Genomic DNA, 22,507 nt, shown 5'->3' with positions numbered 1-22,507 from the left:
TAGGTCCTGCAATTATCTGTCCAAAAGACCCCCTAATGGAACTAATAATGTAATTATCAAGTATTTAAAATAAAAAAATTCACATCAATTTGCCTAAAGGCATTTTCAGTCAGGATGTTATTTAGATACATCTTTACACAGATGCATCAGAAATTTATCTGATCTAACTTTAAACTGTCAGCCTTCATAAAAGGAAAATTCCTGAATAATTATAAGTGTTAAAATTTTAGCTTGTATCGATAATTACCTTAGATATATATGTTTCCAAGGTTATCATTTTTGCCAGTAGAATGTTTACAATGTATCTATATTTGGAAATTATCATGTGTTGTCATATTTCTTATTTATTGAACAGTTATGCATTTACACCTGAGATGCACATTTATTTTTTAATCAAAATAAATTTAGATTCAGCAATTTTTTGGTGAGATTTTATGTCAAATTAATTTGTATTTGAAAACTGAATAAAATTTATTGTAGTAAACAGTCAAAGACTAAGAAAGACAACTCTATAATGGTAAAAACAAATGGTAGATCTGCAAATGTGTCCTTTTAAAACCTGAAGTCCTTTTTATAAGGAAGTAGATTTGTTCATAATTGTGATGTAGGATAAATGATATCAATTTGTTACTTCTATTTCTGACCTATAAAAATTGTGTAAGGACTTGCCCATCATCATATGATGACTTTTAGATATCAATTGTGTTAAGTTGCAATGGGTTTCTGTCTCATTGATATTTACTTCACTTCAGATCACCTATTATTCATATGTTTACTTCTGACTTCTGACTGTATACTTTGTTGTGACTTTACTGTTGTTCATTTTTTCACTCACTTATACTTTTTTACTACATTGTACTGTATTTCTAGTAACCAAGTAATATTCCTGTAGTTTTGTTTACTGTGTCCTTTACTATCTCACTTCTGTTGTGATTATGCATCTCTTGCAATGACCTTCTTTAACCTATGTTTCTGTTGTGTAGTTTCTTATGAAATTCTTCTATTTGTGTTATTAATATGTGCCTTGTCCACCTTTGTCCTTTTAATTGTGTATTTTTGTTGTTTAAACATTTTTATAGCCCATGCAACGAAGTTGTTGAGGGTATAATGTTTTTGACCCATCCGTCTGTCAGTCCTGTTTCTTGTCACCGCAACTCCTCTCAAACCACACAACAGAATTTCATGAAACCTTTTTAGATAATAAGTAAATACTATTTAGATATGCATATCGACAGGAAATTACGATTCAATTTTTTTTCTAGGAGTTACACCCCTTTGAACTTATTTGCTTCAATATACTACTACAACAGTTTGTCATCACAACTCCTCTAATACCAAACAACAGAATTTCATGAAACCTTTTAACAAAATAAGGACATACTATGTAGATGTGCATATCGACAGGAAATTAAAATTTAATTTTTTTCTTGCAGCTACGCCCCTTTCAACTTATTTGCTCTAATATACTACTGCAACAGTTTGTCATCGCAACTCCTCTGAAACTACACAACAGAATTTGATGAAACCTTTTTAGATAATAAGGACATACTATGTAGATGTGCATATCGACAGGAAAGCAAGATTTTTTTTTTTTTTAAGACTTACGCTCTTTTGAACTTATTTGCTTCAATATACTACTGCAACAGTTTGTCATCGCAACTCCTCTGAAACTACACAACATAATTTGATGAAACCTTTTTAGATAATAAGGACATACTATGTAGATGTGCATATCGACAGGAAAGTAAGATTTTTTTTTTTTTTTTAAGACTTATTCCCTTTTGAACTTATTTGCTTCAATATACTACTGCAACAGTTTGTCATCGCAACTCCTCTGAAACTACACAACATAATTTGATGAAACCTTTTTAGATAATAAGGACATACTATGTAGATGTGCATATTGACAGGAAATTATGATTCAATTTTTTTTTTTATACAATTATTTTATTTCTCCAGTGACAATGTGGGGACGTGGGGTATGTGAGCGCTCATTAAGGTTCTTTCATTTTAAGTGAATTTTTTTATATCTGAATCACTTAACTTTTTACCAAAATATTTGGATCAGTAAAAGTTTATGCAGGTTGATCCAGGTTGATGTTTATTAGATGTTAAACATCTTTTTGACTGTAATAGCTCTAACAGGGTGACCTTGATTGGTAAGGGACATAGAAATAGTCAGGGGCCATCTTGACTGCTACTCATTATTTATAATATTGATTTAGAATAACAGTTTGATACAAAATCAAACAGTTTTCACATCTATACCCTCTAATGACATTTTTTCTCTACACTTGATTTGTTAGTTAATTTTGAATTGATGAATTTGCTCCCACTGATTGACTTAATTGCTTCATCTCCGAATCATTTGCATTTTCAATGCATCAAGAATTTAATCATGGCAAAGTAAAAATATTCATTTTGTGTTGCCTTGTAAATGAATCAAGATTCCCTGTATTGTTTTGACCTTTCTTCTAATGATATACTTAAGTGTTTAATTTTATCTTTGATTTGTTTACCCCTGCTGTCTTGACAGCAACAATATTGATAGAATATTTAATTGGCATAAAAGTGCCCTAGAAAACGTTGCAGTTATCTTTTTGAACTGTCTAGTCTTAAAGTCATATGGCCTAGGGACATGTTCTGCAGGTTTTGCTGTGGTGTTCTTAGTTATTTAATGACATTAATATTGTCTGTTCAAAATTGATTTTTGGTTTTTCTTGTAATTATGTCAGTTGAGATATTCTGAAGATAAATCTTTTCTACAAAGTTAATTGTAAAGATGTAGCAAGTTTAAGCATTAGTACATTAGATTTTAGCTTAAACATTTTTTCATTTTTAGCTCACCTGGCCCAAAGGGCCAAGTGAGCTTATGCCATCACTTGGCGTCCGTCGTCGTCTGTCGTCGTCTGTCATCGTAAACTATTTCAAGAATCTTCTCCTCTTAAATTACTAGGCCAAATACTTCCAAACTTTAACTGAATGTTCCTTAGGGTATCTAGTTTATAAATTGTATCCGAAGTTTTGATCTATCAACAAACATGGTCGCCATTGCTAAAAATAGAACATAGGGGTCAAATGCAGTTTTTGGCTTATATCTCAAAAACGAAAGCATTTAGAGCAAATCTGACAGGGGGTAAAAATGTTCATTAGGTCAAGATCTATCAGCCCTGAAATTTTCAGATGAATCAAACAACCCATTGTTGGGTTGCTGTCCCCAAATTAGTAATTTTAAGGAAATTTTGCAGTTTTTGGTTATTATCTTGAATATTGTTATAGATAGAGATAAACTGTAAGCAGCAATAATGTTCAGCAAAGTAAGATCAACAAATAAGTCAACATGAACAAAATTGTCAGTTACGAACTTTAAGGAGATATTGCCCTTTACAGTAATTTTTTAACAATTTTTATAAATTTTTGTAAATTTTTAGAAAATATTTTCCACTGTAATTACTGGGCCATAGTTCATTATAGATAGTGATAATTGTAGCAACAAGAATGTTCAGTAAAGTAAGATCTAAAAACACATCATGATCACCAAAACACAATTTTGTCATGAATTTATCTGTGTCCATTGTTTAATATGCACCAAGGTGAGCGACACAGCTCAAGAGCCTCTAGCTTTCTGAACACGTTTAGATATTGGGCTGATTTTTGCTATTATTGACCCTAGCATTACAATATGTGCATTAAGAGAGACATTAGAACTATGTTCTTTTATGAAAATGTTGCATGATATTTATACTATTGTTGAAGTTACCTGTAGTTAATTAAAGAATATAAGCTTCTCATGAGGACCCTCAACAGTGTCATAAAGAAAGATAATGGAATTCTTTAATTTGTAGAAAATAATTTGTTTGTCAGTTTAATTAATTCACATTATAATGTATGGTAGCTAGGTGTTACAGATGTCAATGGAAAGAATTTTCACCTATATACCCAAATAAATGACATATTATTTGGTGTGGGTATTAGGCTAACATCAATAAAGTCTTTTTATTACACTGAAAAATTAACTGCCAAATAGAAGACAATTTAACTTTTATGTTATAAAGTACATTGAGTTCAGTTTAAGAATTAAAATAATTTTATTGAACATAACTTCTGGATGAGTAGAAGTTTCATTATAGGATTAACCATACAACTCTGCGGCTATATGAATAATTGTTAAATATTATATGTAATTATTTGCTTGCTTGTCATCACCATTTCCTCCATAGTTTTCTTTCAAAATCAGTTAATCTCCAGGCATGATAAATAGATAACAATGTACTGATTTGCCCCTTCAAATACTTACTGTTTTAGGGTTTCTATATGCAACTTCTTAATCTCTAAACAGACAGAACACCAGTAGCAATTCAGATTGTAAAGACTTCTTGTTAAACTTTCTCACTTTTTGATTTTGCCATGTGATTATTGACGTATCGTTTTGAATTTTCAACTAAGTTCTGCATTTTTGTTACTTTACTTTTAATATAGCTATATATATCCTTTATTTATTTATATAAAAAAAGTTTGGTTTACATCATCAGTAGGTAATTCTTTTTGAACATCATTTTCCTAACCAAATTTCATGGCAGTCAATTTTAATGTTGCAGAAAACTAGAAGAGAATTAGAGTACAGAAAAGTTAGAATGACCCTCTGGGTTAAGTCTCATAGTGGTATTATGGTTATGATTGCAAGTATTTATGTAGAAAATGTATAAATGATGATTAATTTTAAGAACTAATTGAATCGTTAGATTTTTGTGTGAACCCTAAACATTGCTGAGTTTTGAAAGCTTCTATGGGCAATACAGATATCCTTTGATACAAAATAATCAGAACCTCTCTAAATTCTTGTATGATTAATACAGGAAGTTATCGCTATATGGTCCCTCTGCCACCTGAGATTGTAACAAAGCAACTTGTTCATCTAAAAAAAGTGGAGAATTGAAAACCTCAGCTGTCATGTTAAGATTTGATTTTTTGTTCAAAGATTGGGGGGGGGGGGGGAGTCAATTTGATTCAAAACAAGACAACTGAACAGTCAAAAAGACAAACAAATATCCTCAACACAACAAAGAAAACAAAGCAACAAGAACCCTACCAATAATTGAATGGAACTCAGATCCTGTCACTTCCATTTTTGCAACTTTTAAAATTAATTGCCATGAATTTTGGTATGGGAAATATGTAAAACAACATGACCTACATGTAAACACTTTTTCAACAGAACTAATGAATTCTCAGACATGGATGCTTTTTATGTTAATTAAGAAAGAAAAATGCATTATGTGCTATTAGAAGATGAAAACAACATTTTTTCTGACATTATTTATATTTGTCTAAATACAAGTCTTTACAAAACAATAGGCAGTAATGAATTTACTTATGTAAGTAATATATTGTGTTTTTTTGTAGCTTGCTTCTTTAATTACTAATATCATTTATTACCAAATTGATGCAGTTTAATAGTCACCAACTTATAATTACGTCAATAATTAGACTATCCCTTTTTAGCTCACCTGACCTGAAAGGTCAAGTGAGCTTTTCTCATCACTTGGCGTCCGTCGTCCGTCATCCGTAAACTTTTACAAAAATCTTCTCCTCTGAAACTACTGGGCCAAATTTAACCAAACTTGGCCACAATCATCCTTGGGGTATCTAGTTTAAAAAAATGTGTCCAATGACCTGGCCATCAAACCAAGATGGCCACCATGGCTAAAAATAGAACACAGGGGTAAAATGCAGTTTTTGGCTTATAACTCAAAAACCAAGGCATTTAGAGCAAATCTGACGGGGTAAAATTGATTATCAGGTCATAATCTATCTGCCCTGAAATTTTCAGATGAATCGGACAACCCATTGTTGGGTTGCTGCCCCTGAATTGGTAATTTTAAGGAAATTTTGCTGTTTTTGGTTATTATATTGAATATTATTATAGATAGAGATAAACTGTAAACAGCAATAATGTTCAGCAAAGTAAGATTTACAAATAAGTCAGCATGACTGAATTGTTCAATTGACCCCTTTAGGAGTAATTGCCCTTTATAGTCAATTTTTAACCATTTTTCGTAAATCTTAGTAATCTTTTACAAAAATCTTCTCCTCTGAAACTACTGGGCCAAATTAAACCAAACTTGACAGCAATCATCTTTGGGGTATTAAGTTTAAAAAATATGTCCAGTGACCCGGCCATCCAACCAAGATGGCCGCCATGGCTAAAATTAGAACATAGGGGTAAAATGCAGTTTTTGGCTTAAAACTCAAAAAACAAAGCATTTAGAGCAAATCTGACGGAGGTTAATTGTTTATCAGGTCAAGATCTATCTGCCCTGAAATTTTCAGATGGATCGGACAACTGGTTGTTGGGTTGCTGCCCCTGAATTGGTAATTTTAAGGAAATTTTGCAGTTTTTGGTTATTATCTTGAATACTATTATAGATAGAGATAAACTGTTAACAGGAATAATGTTCAGCAAAGTAAGATCTACAAATAAGTCAAACATAACTAAAATTGTCAGAGAACTCCTTAAGGAGTTATTGTCCTTTATAGTCAATATTGAACAACTTTTCGTCATTTTTGTAACTTGTATAAAAATCTTCTTTTCTAAAACTATGGTCCAAATTTAACCAAACTTGGCCACAATCATTACTAGGGTATCTATTTTAAAAAGTGTCTAATGACCCCACCTACCAACCAAGATGCAGACATCAGTAAATACAGTAACAGGTGAGCGACACAGGCTCTTGAGAGTCTCTAGTTTATGAATAAATCTATTAAGATTTTTATTTTGTGTAATTCTCCTATTTATTAGAACATGTAAAGTTTTTAGACGAACTTAATAAAATTGATTACAAAGTAAGATTTTTATTGTTAATTTTCCATTTATTAATAAATGCATTCAATATTCAAGGTTTGTAACATCTGTATATTTTTGATTTAATATTTTCAAGCTGTTAATCAAATTAATTTGGATAATGGCCCCACATATCCACTGAAATTAACTTTTTGTGATGAAACAAAACATGTTGTATTAATGCTTTGTTTAAAAATTCTTTTGTAAAAATAAATGACTATACAAAAATGTTATTATATTTGTTCTTTGATTATATTTCCTTTGTTAATGTTATGTATTGATAGACCTTGTAACACATGTAGTATGTTTCAAATATTATCATTTTTTTTATAGTTTTATTATTGCGAAAATGCAAAAAAAACACTATTCCAAGAATCCAAATAAAAACTAAAAACTTAGGATTGTAAATATTTTGATGGCATTATTTAGATATAACATTCCTGTCAGTCTGTCTTGTCGGTTGGTCGGTCGGTTGGTCAGTCAGTCAGGCAGGCGGGCAATTCAGTTTTCCAGACTATTTTTCTCAATGCTTGAAGATATTGATTTGATATTTGGTGTATTGTTTTATCATGACAAGTTACATGTCAAGTTTTATTAACCGGTAGGGGACTATGTATTGCCATGCAATACTCACAGAATACTTGTTCATGGAGATGATGATCAGTTTTCATGACAAATACTTTAAGTAAGTTAACTGAGTTTAAACAAAAGCTGGTGTTTTGAGTTTAAACGTCCCTATCCTATTTTGTATACCTCTTAATTGCCAACTTAAAGTTTTTGCACTTTTACCTGTGAATTGTTACAAAATTGCAGGTCTTCTCATCTAATCCTGAAGGAAAATCTAACTTTTTGAATCTACAGCTCTGGAAAGTAAGATCTACCCTACTGGACTTTGCATCTACTGCACCAAACTTTATACATACAGCGCTTGATTTAAACCTTCAGCTCTAGATCTTTATCTGTTAGCTATACTTTAAAATCACAACTCTTTAAAACTTTTTTTTGATTAAGAAGAACACTTACATTTTGTACCAGAAAAAGCACAACAGGAAGTGCCAGTCAGTCGGCAGATCCAAAAAATTTCATAAGTTGCGCCCACTGACTGCCTAAAAGGGGGCCTGCTCTGGTCATACTTCAGTGACTTCCTATAAAACCTAACTAATTTTTCTCAGAAAAATAGGGGGGGGCCACCCTCTTATTCTGTCTCGGTCAACTTTTTCTTGCTTAATCATTTGGTTGAGATTTGATGTTATACCAGGTGTGCACCATCACTTTTGAATTTGACAGTGGCAAATCTTTAAAAACAAAACTGTTATTCCTAAATTGAATAATAAAGGAACATATTTTTTTACTGTTTTAAATGTTTTTTTCAGGCTCCATTAAAAATTTTACTTTCTTTAATTAAAATCATTTTACTTCAGGAAACTTTAGATTTAATACTATATTTCCAATGAAAGTGTCATCAAGTAGACTTTTTACATATTATCTAAAATCCACCTGTTTTATATTTATTTAATCTGCCTTTTTTTTAATAGTTGTTCAAAATTAGGATGCCAAAGTGTCATGCTTAAATTAAAGCAAGCTATTAATTACAATATCAAACTTCAAAAGACTATGAAATTAACACATTTCTGATACATAGAAGTCTTTGATTACAGCATTATTTAATATTTACTGATATGTTTCATTAAGTTTTGTGATTGGACTTAATTAAAACGTGCTTATTAACAGGTTTGGGCAGGTGCATCAACTGCTTACTTTAATTGCCTTATCGGTAGATCTCATAAACATTTATGTAGATGCATTAGATTTCATATTTTTAGTTTGCATTGAAAAATGAAAAATTGTGATAAGATAATTTTATTTCATTTGATCTTAAAGTTATACTAGTAGTTCTTCATCTATTAGCAATATTTAAAATTTTGCCATAATTGCTTTGTGCACAATTTAACAAAGCTGGCCCAAGACCACAATTAATTCCTCTATCAGTTCTTTATAACGTTTTGTCACATTAAAAAAAAATTGCCTATCCTTTTTGTCTAATTTTTTGTATGTGTAATGTACAGTTCAAGTCCAAAAATATATGCAATTTTCAGAAAAGTTGCATGTTTTATCATACAAATTTGGCCAATACACATCCATACCCAGCTACCTGCCAACTTTTCAAAATGCCCATGAGGGTTTTACATGCAAGAGCACTCTTGTGGTCCCTAAAAACCTTCAAGGGGGCCTTCAAATGCATTTTAATGTTGTTTTTTGGCTTCTTCAAACTTTTATAGCCTATAGGATTTATAATATTAACTGTTTTGTTTAAGATTGTGGACAAAATTCCTCTTTAAAAATTCCCATTTGGGAGAATTCATGGGGGAAATCCCCCACAAATAGTGGAAGTTGGCAGGTATGTACCCCTATAGACAAGTCAAGAGATGTTCCGAAAAGTGTAAATATTACCTTTTTGCACCTGGCTGAATCACTCTTTCCTAATCAAAATCAGTTAAAATAAAACATCAAAAAGTTTATTTCAGCTCTCTTCTTTCATTTCCACCTCAGAATAACTAATTAGAAATGTATGAGAAAGGGAAAGAAAAAAATAAAGAAAAATACACTATAATTATGGAACTATATTCGTGGACAACGAAAAGCGGGTCATTAATTGTGGTCTTGAGCCAGCTAGTTATTCTAAGAGAGATAACTTTTGTTTATGTGAAATATATCTTTAAAAGGGAAATAACTTTTTTTTTCAGTACCTGAAAGAAGCAGTAAAGAAGATCTAAGCATTTAAAATCATTGTAGCCAGTTGTGTTGAACAATTACAAGTAAGTTTTGAAGGCTGCTACTGAGAATTTTCAGTTAAGTAACAACTTAACTGGAAGTTGTGCAATTCTATGAAATAAACTAGATATTATCATAACTGTTCAGGAAAATGGGAATAGAGGTGCAAAACCTCAATATGTGTGCAATCTCTCGGTTCAGTTTTAGGAATCTGCATCGAAAACTCTAGGAAGAAAAAACTAGTAACATCATTCGTAAAATTTTGCTTACAAATAACTCCGTTACCAAAAAAAGAGAAAAAGAACTAATTTGATTGCTTAATACTAGGGACACAACTTCAACATGTGCACAATCCTTCTGTTCAGTTTCGATAATCTTGGTTGAAAACTGTAGAAGTTGATTACACAAAACTAGTACATTGTACTACAGACTATAGATGTGAATTCTGCTAAAATAAAGAATTAAGTTCCCAACTCTAGAAAATTGGGAGGAAATTCCTCCAACAATTTCACAATAGCAGGTGCACACAACTTCAACATGTGTTTAATCTTACTGCTAGGTTTCAATGATTTGAGAACTCTTTTCAGCAAAATTTACACAAATGGTGTTACAGAAAAGACTGCAGTCTCAACTGTTTTATGAAACATTCTGTGCAACCCAACCATTAACTCCATCAATGCTGTTGTGTGCATTTTGGATATGCTCTTGAAAGCAATATTTAGAAACAAAGGTGGAATGTTGAAATATCATTTTTTGCAAGATAAGTGATTCAGCTTCTTATGAGCATCTTGTGTATTTTTCTTGGCAGAATCATTCATCAATGTGTAATTTGAGGAGCATAGGTTTGTCATTTAAAACTTTCTGCTTATTCTGTCTTTGTTAGATAGGATTTTTTTTTCTCATATATATAACTGTTTTAAGGGGTCCATGAATACAATTAAAAGTCAATCCAAAATATTCTCAAACTTAAATGAAAAGTCTCAATAAAATTTGAGTGAATTGTTTGCATATTCTGTTGCACGATAATTAATTCATTGATTACTTTTTAATAACTAGTAGTTCTGTGTTTATGAGCTCAAGTTCTATACAAGAATGAATCAATTGTTGTCTTTGAATTTTTTCAGATTTTTATGAAATATAATTATAAGGTATGTGTTCTATTAATTTTTATAATTATGGTCGCAAAATCTTTGATAATGTTTACAGCCGATGAAAAACAAATATAGGATCTCTTAAAAATTTAAAGTCAAAGAAAAACTGTGGCTCACATTTAAAAGAAAGATTGTAAATTATAGCCTACAGATTTTATGTAATAATTTCTGGCATATAAATTTTGATATTTTGTAATGAAGGTAAACTTTTGCCTTGTTTAAATTCAACACAATAAAATATTTTCATTTTAAAATTCAAGATAAAGTAGATAACTGCATAAATGGGTATGATTGTCAAAAATAATGTGAAGATTTTATCTTCAGTATTTGTCATTAGAATTTAATTATATTCTCAGGTGAAAATCAAGGTGTGTTTGTCCTCGAGTAGCATTTTATCTTCATGAATATAATTAACATAACTGATAAAAAAGCACCTGACCAGTGAATTCTTATACAGGATAGCTACCAACTGTATATAGTCAATGCAAACAATTCAAATTATTATTATCATGGGGGAAATACAACATAGTAATATTATTTAGCTCTTTATGAATTGCATAGAAATATTTTAATGACAATATCATGTTAAAACTGTCAAATATTCAGCATATAAATATGTATCTTCAATGAATTCTTGGTCAAGTTATTTGAATCAGAAAGATATTATATTGAAAAAAGTTAGTTTAAAAAAAAGTAGAAAATTAGAAAATGAAAAAAACGACAAAATTAGTCAAGAATGTGCACTAACAGTTGGAAGGTTAGAATGTGCTGGTAACAGTGGACATGTAGTCATGGTACCATACCTGGCACATATTCTAATACTCAGCTGTCTTTGGTCTTATTTAGAAAAGCAACAATAACCAGTTTTTATACAGTTGTCGTCATCTGCATGGTTGTCCTAAGACACATTTGGTTTCTGACAATAACTTTATGTGAATGGGGGTAATTGCCCAAAACATGCAGGAATTAGGGGCAAAAACAAGCATTTTTTTAGTTTCCAGACAATAACTTGTGTTTAAGTTTATGGATCTCTCTATAATTGTACTACAAGGTTCCATACTACAAAGGAAAGAGTGGGATTAAGTTTGATGATTACTGCTCCTAATGGGGATTCAAAAAGATATGGGGGGGTCCATTTTTTTAAGGGGTTCATTTTTGGAAAGATTAGAACTTGTTCTAAATCTTTACTTAGGCACCAGTCTCCCTAACAACATGACAGGTTAGCTACTGTTACTAAATGTATTCACACTGAAATATAGTTCCCTATGGTTCTCATGTATGTGCACATAATACACATGTAAACTGAAAAAAAACTGGGTATATTATTGGAGCAGTTCATTCAAGAATGTATGTCATTAAGGTGTGTTGATGTGCAGGCTTTTTAAAAAACATTTTGATTAGGTAACTGGGTATTGATTCAACTAGTATGATTGACAACTGTCATTATCACTAAACAATCAAAGACAAGGTGGACCTTTAATTACAATGCCCCACCTCCTAAACTGCCAATCAAATTGACCACATTACCTATCAACCTCAGTCTTACATAATTATTCAGACCACTCAATATACCTATAATTCTTAATACACAAGCATTTGACCTCATAATTGAATACACACATGTGTATATTAGATGTTTGATATTTATAAGGATGATAGATTTATTTATTGCCAATTACTTTTGATCTACATTACATAAAGTGATTCTGTAAATTATATCTGAAAGGTAAATGATTAATGGATTAACAAGATCTTAAAAAAAATGAAATATGAATATAAATATGAATAAATAAAAGGTATTCAAGTAAGGCCTATAATTTACTTGATAAATTTCCAATAATCATCTGTAATTAATCAACCATTAGATTAATTTTAGTACACTTTTTTTCATCAGGAATTGGCTTGAAACAGTTTAAAAATTTTAAAACTTTTAATTATAACAAACCATTGTTTATTAGTTTATTTCCCATCAATCATTATGTCTATTTTAGTCATTTGAATTTTTATTAGAAGTGAATATATATTTTTGCAATCAAGAAAGAATCCACATTTCAATAAGATAAGTTTTTTAATTGGTTTACGTTGAAAAAGTACATTTTCAATGTCCTGTGTTGAAAAATACTTTAAAAATTGATCAAAAGGCACTCTAAAACTTTTAATCTTCAATGCCATATAACCTCTGTTTCAACTTACAAAATGCCCCAAAACAACATTTTTCATTTTTTTTTTTGTTGACACTTTAAAGTTTTAAGCTGTTGGTCCAGATTTTTGTCTTACAAGGATAGTTGGTAACATTTACTAGAAGAATTTTTGCATTTTTTTGTTTTTTTGAAACATGTCCAGAACTGGCAACATAATTTTGATAAGATATAAAGTGCAGTTTAAATAAAATTGTGCAAATTAAGAGACCCATATTATTTAATTTGAGCTCATTTTATCCTCATACTGGAAAAGCAAGTTTCCTTCTAAAGACCTGCTGTAAATGCAATTTTCAGCAATAGTGCTTTATAAATGTTCATTTTTCCCCACCATACCTTAATATGAAATAATTCAAACTACTCTTCTAATCTTTCCATGAGTGATTTCCATCACTTTGATTTTTCAAATTTTTAATTTTTGAAAACTTTCAAGAAGAAATCTTCAATTGCAAAGTATTAGGCATTAGATTTGTGAGATCTTTGACCACATTCATTTTGTGTCAGAAACCTTTATTAGGCCAACTAAAATTAATAACTAGATTTTCATCCCAAGTTTTGGAAAAAAAGGGGCGATTGGGAGGATTTTATATTTTAAATTTTATTTAATATGAAACCTTCTTGTGACGTGAACTTTATAAAATGAGAACTCACACAGTGTTGGGAATAGTAGGGTTGGTGCTTTTAAGATTCTCAAGTTATGCAAGACTGAAGCATATATAAACAAAACCAAAAGCCATGAGTAAATCTAAGGGCTTTCTAACAATGTTTATGTTTGCTGACTTTTTTTTTTATCTCAATATACGGTCATAGATCTAACAAGTTCGTGCTTTTGTCAATTTCTTTAATCCAGTTTATATTTTTTCTACCAATTTGTTCCCCGAATCTTGTGCTTTGGAAATCATTCACTGCCCAAATTTGCTGACACAACGTCGATGTATTATTCAAAAAATCAACGGTTTTCTCATACAGAAATTTCAAGTTTGTGAATTTGCGTTCTTGGACACAGCGTATCACATGTAACCCGAATATTTTATGCCCTTCTAGTAATCTATCTCTATTCTCCATAGGTGATATTATCATCACTGAGTAGCTGAATTTATCAACATATATCATTTTAAAGTACCCGAAATAAATAATATGAAAACTGAAATTTGAAACAGGAAGTTAGTATGAAACGAAATTATTGACAGTTACCCGTAACGGAAACGAACAAAATCCGGAAATTGTAAATTTTTCAAAATAAAAAAAATCTGGGCGGGCAGGGATGAAAATCTATCAATTAATTTTAATTGGCCTTATGTCAAAAATTTGATCAAAATTCAAATTCAGATAGTATCAAGCTTGAATATTGTGTCCAAATTTGCCCCAACTGTTCAGGGTTCGACCTCTGCCGTCATATCAGGTTGCAGCTCTCACCTAAGCATTTTATTATGTCTTCAGATCAAACCCATGACCATCAGTGTCAGTTAAACATAAACAAAGGTGAAACTTTATATGATATTGTTCTGAATAAGCAGTTTTTATACGACCGCAAAAATTGAAAAATTTTTGGTTGTATATTGGTTTCACGTAGGCGTCAGCGTTGTCGTCGTCGTCCGAATACTTTTAGTTTAAGTAAATAGAAATGTATGAAATTTAAACACGAGGTTTATGACCATAAAAGGACGGTTGGGATTGATTTTGGAAGTTTTGGTTCCAACAGTTTAGGAATTAGGGGCCAAAAAGGGCCCAAATAAGCATATTCTAGGGTTTTGCACTATAACTTTAGTTTAAGTAAATAGAAATCAATGATATTTTGACACAAAGTTTATGACCACAAAAGGAAGGTTGGGATTGATTTTGGGTGTTTTGGTTCCAACTGTTAAGAATAAGGGGCCAAAAAAGGGCCCAAATAAGCATTATTCTTGGTTTTTGCACAATAACTTTAGTATAAGTGAAAAGAAATCATTGAAATTTAAACACAAGGTTTATCAACACAAAAGGAAGGTTGAGATTGATTTTGGGAGTTGAGATCCCAACAGTTTAGGAATGAGGGGTCTAAAAGGGACCCAAATAAGCATTTTTCTTGGTTTTCACACCATAACTTTAGTATAAGTAAATAGAAATCTATGAAATTTAAACACAAGGTTTATAACCATAAAAGGAAGGTTGGGATTGATTTTCGGAGTTTTGGTCCCAACAGTTTAGGAATAAGGGGCCCAAAGGGTCCAAAATTAAACTTTGTTTGATTTCATTATAAATTGAATAATTGGGGTTCTTTGATATGCCGAATCTAACTGTGTATGTAGATTCTTAATTTTTGGTCTGGTTTTTGTCGAGCCTGCAACTTTTGTTGCAGAAAGTTCGACATAGGGATAGTGATCCGGCGGCGGCTACGGCGGCGGCTACGGCGGCGGCGTTAGCTCACTTCTTAAAAGCTTTATATTTTAGAAGGTGGAAGACCTGGATGCTTCATACTTTGTATATAGATGCTTCATGTTACGGAGTTTCCGTCAGTCACATGTCCAATGTCCTTGACCTCATTTTCATGGTTCAGTGACCACTTGAAAAAAAAGTTCAAATTTTTTGTAATGTTGAATTCTCTCTTATTATAAGTAATAGGATAACTATATTTGATGTGTGCGTACCTTGCAAGGTCCTCATGCCCGTCAGACAGTTTTCACTTGACCTCGACCTCATTTCATGGATCGGTGAACAAGGTTAAGTTTTGGTGGTCAAGTCCATATCTCAGATACTATAAGCAATAGGGCTAGTATATTCGGTGTATGGAAGGACTGTAAGGTGTACATGTCCAACTGGCAGGTGTCATCTGACCTTGACCTCATTTTCATGGTTCAGTGGTTATAGTTAAATTTTTGTGTTTTGGTCTGTTTTTCTCATACCATATGCAATAGGTCTACTATATTTGTTGTATGGAATGATTGTTAAGTGTACATGTCTAGCGGGCAGATGTCATGTGACCTTGACCTCATTTTCATGGTTCAGTGGTCAAAGTTAAGTTTTTGAGTTTTGGTCTTTTTATCTAATGCTATTAGGTCAACTATATTTGGTGTATGGAAATATTTTATGATCTTTATGTCAGTCGAGCAGGTTTTATTTAACCGTGACCTCATTTTCACGGTTCATTGCACAGTGTTAAGTTTTTGTGTTTTGGTCTATTTTTCTTAAACTATAAGTAATGTGTCAACTATATATGTTGTATAGAAGCATTGTTAGCTGTACCTGTCTGCCTGGCATGGTTCATCTGACCTGGACCTCTTTTTCAAGGTTCATTGGTCTTTGATTAGTTATCTTGGTTAATGTAAAGTTTATGTGACAGTTGTAATAAAGCTTAGCTTTATACTTAAGACTATCAACATAATATCAATGATTAGTATAGAAGGCGAGACATTTCAGCGTGTGCACTCTTGTTTAAATTGGTCTACATTAAGGTCCAAAGGGTCCAAAATTAAACTTGGTTTGATTTCATCAAAAATTGAATAATTGGGGTTCTTTGAGTTGATCCAAATCAGGATCCAAATTATTATATTATTAGTATTGTGCAAAAAACAAGAAATTTTCAATTGCACAGTATTCAGCAATAGCAAGAAATCTTCAATTGCACAGTATTGTGCAATAGCAAGAAATTTTCAATTGCACAGTATTGTGCAATAGCAAGAAATCTTCAATTGCACAGTATTGTGCAATAGCAAGTATTTTCAATTGCACAGTATTGCACAATAGCAAGAAATATCTGATTGCACAATATTGCGCAATAGCAAGAAATTTTCAATTGGAGTTATCTTTCTTTGTCCAGAATTGTAGTTGAATCAACTTAAATCATTGTTTTACACAATTAACCATGTATATTCACTTTTACTACCAACTGATAAATTTAAACAATCTTTACCATTCAGTGATAACAAGCACTTTTTTACATTTTAATATTTTATGATGTATTTAAAGGAGTAGTTATTGTTGCAAACTCCATTAGTAATTTGAATTGAGATCAGTTTTGGAATAAGGGAAAGGGGGATGTGAAAAAAAAAATTGGGGGGGGGGGGGGTTCAATTTTTCTCATTTCAGATTTCATAAATAAAAAGAAAATTTCTTCAAACATTTTTTTTGAGAGGATTAATATTCAACAGCATAGTGAATTGCTCAAAGGCAAAAAAAAAAAAATTAGGTTCATTAGACCACATTCATTCTGTGTCAGAAAGCTATGCTGTGTCAACTATTTAATCACAATCCAAATTTAGAGCTGAATCCAGCTTGAATGTTATGTCCATACTTGCCCCAACCGTTCAGGGTTCAACCTCTGCGGTCGTATAAAGCTGCGCCCTGCAAAGCATCTGGTTATTTTAGGTAAGACAAGAATGAGCTGTCAATAGGGATTGGTTCCATCATAACTGTCCAATTTAATTTTAACCATCCTGCCCTGAAATTCCAGCATTTTTTTTTTTAATTTATAAGCAATGATTTGCCATAGCTTAAAGCATTGGTAGGACCGGTTCATAGGTGATTTATTGTTTCATTCTTTTGTTAAAAGAACATGTAGCAGTTAGTGTAAACATATTTATTGATAGTGGATTGGGAAACAAGTTTTGCAACTTATATTAATCCCTTTCCACTTTGCTGGTGCGAGTGCTGCCTTGTAGCGTCATTAGCCTACTCTTTTTCGAAATCTACAAGGGTGTCTTTAATGTGCACGAGATATGGCTCTCTCTTAACATGGGTCAGCCATTTATCAACCCCTTCCGACGGACTATCATCGTTTCCTCAAGATCATACTCGCAGATGGTGTCAAGGGAGAGCCGAAAATTGAGTTCCTGAAATTTTCATCCCAAACGGGAATCGAACCTAGAACCTTTGTGTTAGTAGTCCGATGCACTAACCACTACACCACGGCTCTCTGTAGCAGTTAAAAAGAATAGGAAAACAAATTGCTATATTCCAACGTGATGAGGTTGTCTTCATTTGGCATTAATATGGTTGAACTGTTATCAAGAGCATGTACTGCAATATGTCTTCTATGATATATAATGTACAACATTATCGGACCACAGATGAATTATCTCGTTGTGATTGGTTAAATGCTGTCACGTGGTGACCCCCTATGAGACCGTATGGGGTTAGTAAGTTTCATATGGGGTTCATGACGCGTTAATGGCGAAGTCATCTATTAATGTTGTTGTGTTTCATTGTTTATTTTTCGACAAAACGCCGTAGAAAAAGACCAGCGTCCGATAAATTCGAACAATATAGAGATGTTGAACTATTTCCAATGAGACAATTATCCATTAAAGAATAAAGGAGGATTATGTAATCAAGTGAAGTATAGGGCACTTTATTGCCTTCCAACAAAGAGCAAAACCCATGATTAATTAGTATAGCTGTAAAAGGCCTGATATGACAAATTGTGAAACAAAACAAAAGTGTCTGGTTTACCCTAAAAACAATAAACAACAAACAAAACAAATAAATAAACAGAGAGCAACCAATGATAACAACTCAATTAGAGGGTCTTGAGTAAACCAGACTCCTGTTGTGTTAAATCCCGCTCTCAGCTTAAAATCTACTGGATTCAATCATTAGATGTTACTGAGCATCATGTGATTTATTTATTATGTATTATATTGGAACTCAAACAAGTATTTGCACATTTGTATCCCTACATAATGAAAGACACTGGCTCAATTTTTCAAGAATATGATTACAAGCTCGTGGTGCTTTATCTGCCGTGCCCCCATGGAGCTTATTTCAAAGCAGGGTTTGACTCTTGAAATGGGGTCTGTAAATTGAAGTTTCAGTCAAACTCATGGTTTATTCTAAAATTCCCAATTTGATGAAAATTACGCATATTTTCCAAATAAAAAAAGGGTACAGGTAGTTTTGAAAAAAGCCAACAATATCACTGAATTAATGCCAAGGTGACATTGACTCCAACCCAACTTTATGTAGAATGGTCCAGTTAATACCAAGGTGACATTGACTCCAACCCAACTTTATGTAGAATGGTTCAAATAATGCCAAGGTGACATTGACTCCAACCCAACTTTATGTAGAATGGTCCAAATAATGCCAAGGTGACATTGACTCCAACCCAACTTTATGAAGAATGGTCCAAATAATGCCACGGTGACATTGACTCCAACCCAACTTTATGTAGAATGGTCCAAATAATGCCAAGGTGACATTGACTCCAACCCAACTTTGATGTATGATACTTTGGTGCAGAGATTTGGATGGAATGGCCGAACAATTTAGGTCATGAGTTGAGATGGACAAATATTTTCTCATAAAAATTAGTTGATGTAATACATGGAAGTCAATATAATACTTCCATGATGTAATATGATTACTAATGAGACAATTATCAACCAAAGTTAAAATGATTGTAAGCAATTCATGTTTGTATTTAACATATTGAATGAAATATCTTGAGAAAGACCAGTTAAAATCATTCTTGTTAATTTAAATATTTCCAATTTATTAGAATTTTTTCTGGAGTATTTTGGACCTTATATGTGTTTATTCTAATTTCACACTTATAAAGATTTTTGTTAAAAGATGAACCCTATGAGACCCCCAATCATTGAGATTATCCCCTTGATTGTCGCACCTGCATAAAAGGATGTGTTTTAATTATGTGAATATTTTCAACACTGTTTTACAGTTCATAGCAACTTTAAAAGAAAAATTATTCAAAATCTCATTATAAATTGTATTGAGATATTTAATTTCGAAACAGCTGGGTATTCATTTAGACTTTCTAATTTTATCACAACATCTATCAGACCATAGTTGCTTAATGTTCACAATAGGGAGTCTTCAAATCTTATTATTTACTTGAAGTGTAAAAGAATGAATGTGAATGTTCTGTATTGAATTCACTACTTTGATGTATGATACCTTGGTTTATGAATACTGTATTTAAAGATGGGAATTCCTACTTGGTTACTGTGAAAATATTATTGCTGTATAAATTTGTTTAAAATAAAAGATGACCAGTATGGCTAGATAGATTAACCCAAATAAAAATTCATACCAAGGTGTTATATAATTATGGTTTTTGAGTTGTTATACTTTTCTTTCTTAGTATGTTACAGTATGTACACCTAATTTGCTTAAGAATTAAATGTTTCATTAACTAGTTTTATTGAGGGGTAAAAGTGTTGGGGCGATTCGTATACTTTGATTTTGCAAAGAGATATGAAGTTTTGTTAAATTATGCTGTAGACCTGATAGTTACTAAGTTCAGAATTTCAATTGCAGAAAAAGATTTGTTCAAATTGTCAAATCAAAATTAACAAAATATTAAATAATTACCTCACAAGTACTTGAACTTTAATTTTGTTAGCTAAATTAAGATTAATTCTGTGCTAAATTGTCATTAGAGGTCACTTTAAAGGTCAAAGGTGTGACATGTTGTCATTGGTTGTCAGAGATCAAATTTTCTTTCAATTTCATCAGAATCATTGAGTAAAGACATATTAATTATTTTTAAACACTGGGGACATAATGATACAAATGTAGCTATTGAAATTTGATTTCGTGAGAAAAAGTTTACAGATGTGATTAGCCTACAGTTTATTCATATTTAGTTATGTTATTTTTGTTTAGAAAATGATGTTTCCCACCAGCGCATATTTGTAATTAAATTCATTATTGCTAAATTATTTTTAGCTCACCTGGCCCAAAGGGCCAAGTGAGCTTTTCCCATCACTTGGCGTCCGTCGTCATTGTCATTAACTTTTACAAAAATCTTCTCCTCTGAAACTGCTGGGCCAAATTTAACTTGGCCACAATCATCACTAGGGTATCTAGTTTAAAAAATGTGTCCGGGACCTGGCCACCCAACCAAGATGCCCGCCATGGCTAAAAATAGAACATAGGCGTAAAATGTATATTTTGGCTGATAACTCTAAAATAAAGCATTAAGAGCAAATCTGACTGGGTAAAATTGTTTAACAGGTCAAGATCTATCTGCCCTGAAATTTTCAGATGAATTGGACAACCAGTTGTTTGGTTGCTGCCCCTGAATTGGTAATTTTAAGGAAATTTTGACATTTTTGGTTATTATCTTGAATACTATTATAGATAGAGATAAACTGTAAGCAACAATAATGTTCAGCAAAGTAAGATCTACAAATAAGTCAACATGACCAAAATTGTCAGTTTACCCCTTAAGGAGTTATTGCCCTTTATAGTCATTTTTTACCAATTTTTTTCGCAAATTTTAGATATCTTTTACAAAAATCTTCTTCTCTGAAACTAATTGGTCACATTTAACCAAACTAATCATTATTAGGATATCTAGTTTAAAAAATGTGTGCTATGACCCAGTAAACCAATCAAGGTGGCTGCCATTGCTAAAAGTAGAACTCAGGGGTAAAATGTTGATTTTGGCTTATAACTCTGAAACCAAAGCATTTAGAGCAAATCTGACAGGTGGTTAAATTGTATATCAGGTCAAGATCTTTCTGCCCTGAAATTTTCAGACAAAACAGACAGACCGTTGTTGGGTTGCTGCCCCAGAATTAGTAATTTTTAGGAAATTTTGCATTTTTTGGTTATTATCTTGAATATTATTATAGAAAGAGATAAACTGTAAACAGCAATAATGTTCAGCAAAGTAAGATCTACAAATAAGTCAACAGGACCAAAATTGTCAGTTGACCCCTTAAGGAGTTATTGCCCTTTATAGTAATTTTTTAACAATTTTCATAAATTTTTGTAAATTTTTAGAAAATATTTTCCACTGTAATTACTGGGCCAAGTTCATTATAGATAGAGATAATTGTAGCAACAAGAATGTTCAGTAAAATAAGATCTACAAACACATCATGATCATCAAAACACAATTTTGTCATGAATTTATCTGTGTCCATTGTTTAATATGCACCAAAGTGAGCGACACAGGCTCTTGAGAGCCTCTAGTTACAGTAGTGTTTAGAGAGTGGTAAAGGGGAGCCCTGAACACGGAAACATGTGAAATAAAAATCGCAAACACGTTGCACGGAAAATAAAAATCTAAAAACGAAGCACCAGAAATAAAATTGTAAATATTGATGGAAAAAGTAAATTAATTTATTAATCAGCCATTCTTGGTGATCACTCTAGTCATTATAAAATGGACATGATGACCCTGCAGTAACCTATTAGTGTTCACTAGTTGCAACTGATTTGAAAAAAAACAACAATTAATTTGATAGCAATTTTAAATATTCTCCGAACACACAATTTAAAACAATCTCCAGACTGACTTTGAATTTAGTCCTGGTTTACTTTTTAATCCAATGCAGGACAAGCACGAGGAATTAAGGGTACTGACATGAAACACAGAAAACAAATAAAGGAGAACATGAGGCAGACACGTCGAACCAAACACTGGAAAACGAGAAATAAAAAGGTCTGAACACAAAAACATGTGAAATAAAAAGGCGGAAATGTTGCACAAAAATATCCCTTTACCACCCTCTGTTTAGGATGGACAGATTGTAATTATGTTTTTTTATGAGGCCCTTCATGGGGGTGTCCAAATAATTACATAATCATAATTGTTT

At 31.9% G+C, this 22,507-nt stretch overlaps 1 protein-coding gene across 9 annotated transcripts in view; it reads left to right on the top strand.

Annotated features, from left to right (window-relative positions):
* Nucleotides 1-22,507, top strand: part of LOC143079709 (uncharacterized) — an 88,603-nt gene that overhangs the window by 42,641 nt on the left and 23,455 nt on the right. For 4 of the 9 annotated variants that reach the window (XM_076255225.1, XM_076255233.1, XM_076255227.1 and 1 more), the window contains one exon: nt 9,586-9,657. The exons of 1 other annotated variant lie outside the window; for it this stretch is intronic. The gene's annotated coding sequence lies outside the window, so the exon portion shown is untranslated. Of the gene's footprint in view, nt 1-4,598; nt 4,701-5,355; nt 5,376-9,585; nt 9,658-10,737; nt 10,762-22,507 lie in introns of all 9 variants that reach the window. 4 more of the 9 variants (XM_076255231.1, XM_076255229.1, XM_076255230.1 and 1 more) reach the window with 4 other exon arrangements.

This window comes from Mytilus galloprovincialis, chromosome 6 (assembly GCF_965363235.1).
Source record: "Mytilus galloprovincialis chromosome 6, xbMytGall1.hap1.1, whole genome shotgun sequence".
NCBI classification, from domain to species: domain Eukaryota; kingdom Metazoa; phylum Mollusca; class Bivalvia; order Mytilida; family Mytilidae; genus Mytilus; species Mytilus galloprovincialis.
Note: the sequence above shows the minus strand (reverse complement) of the source record. Positions and strands in the feature narration are given on the sequence as shown.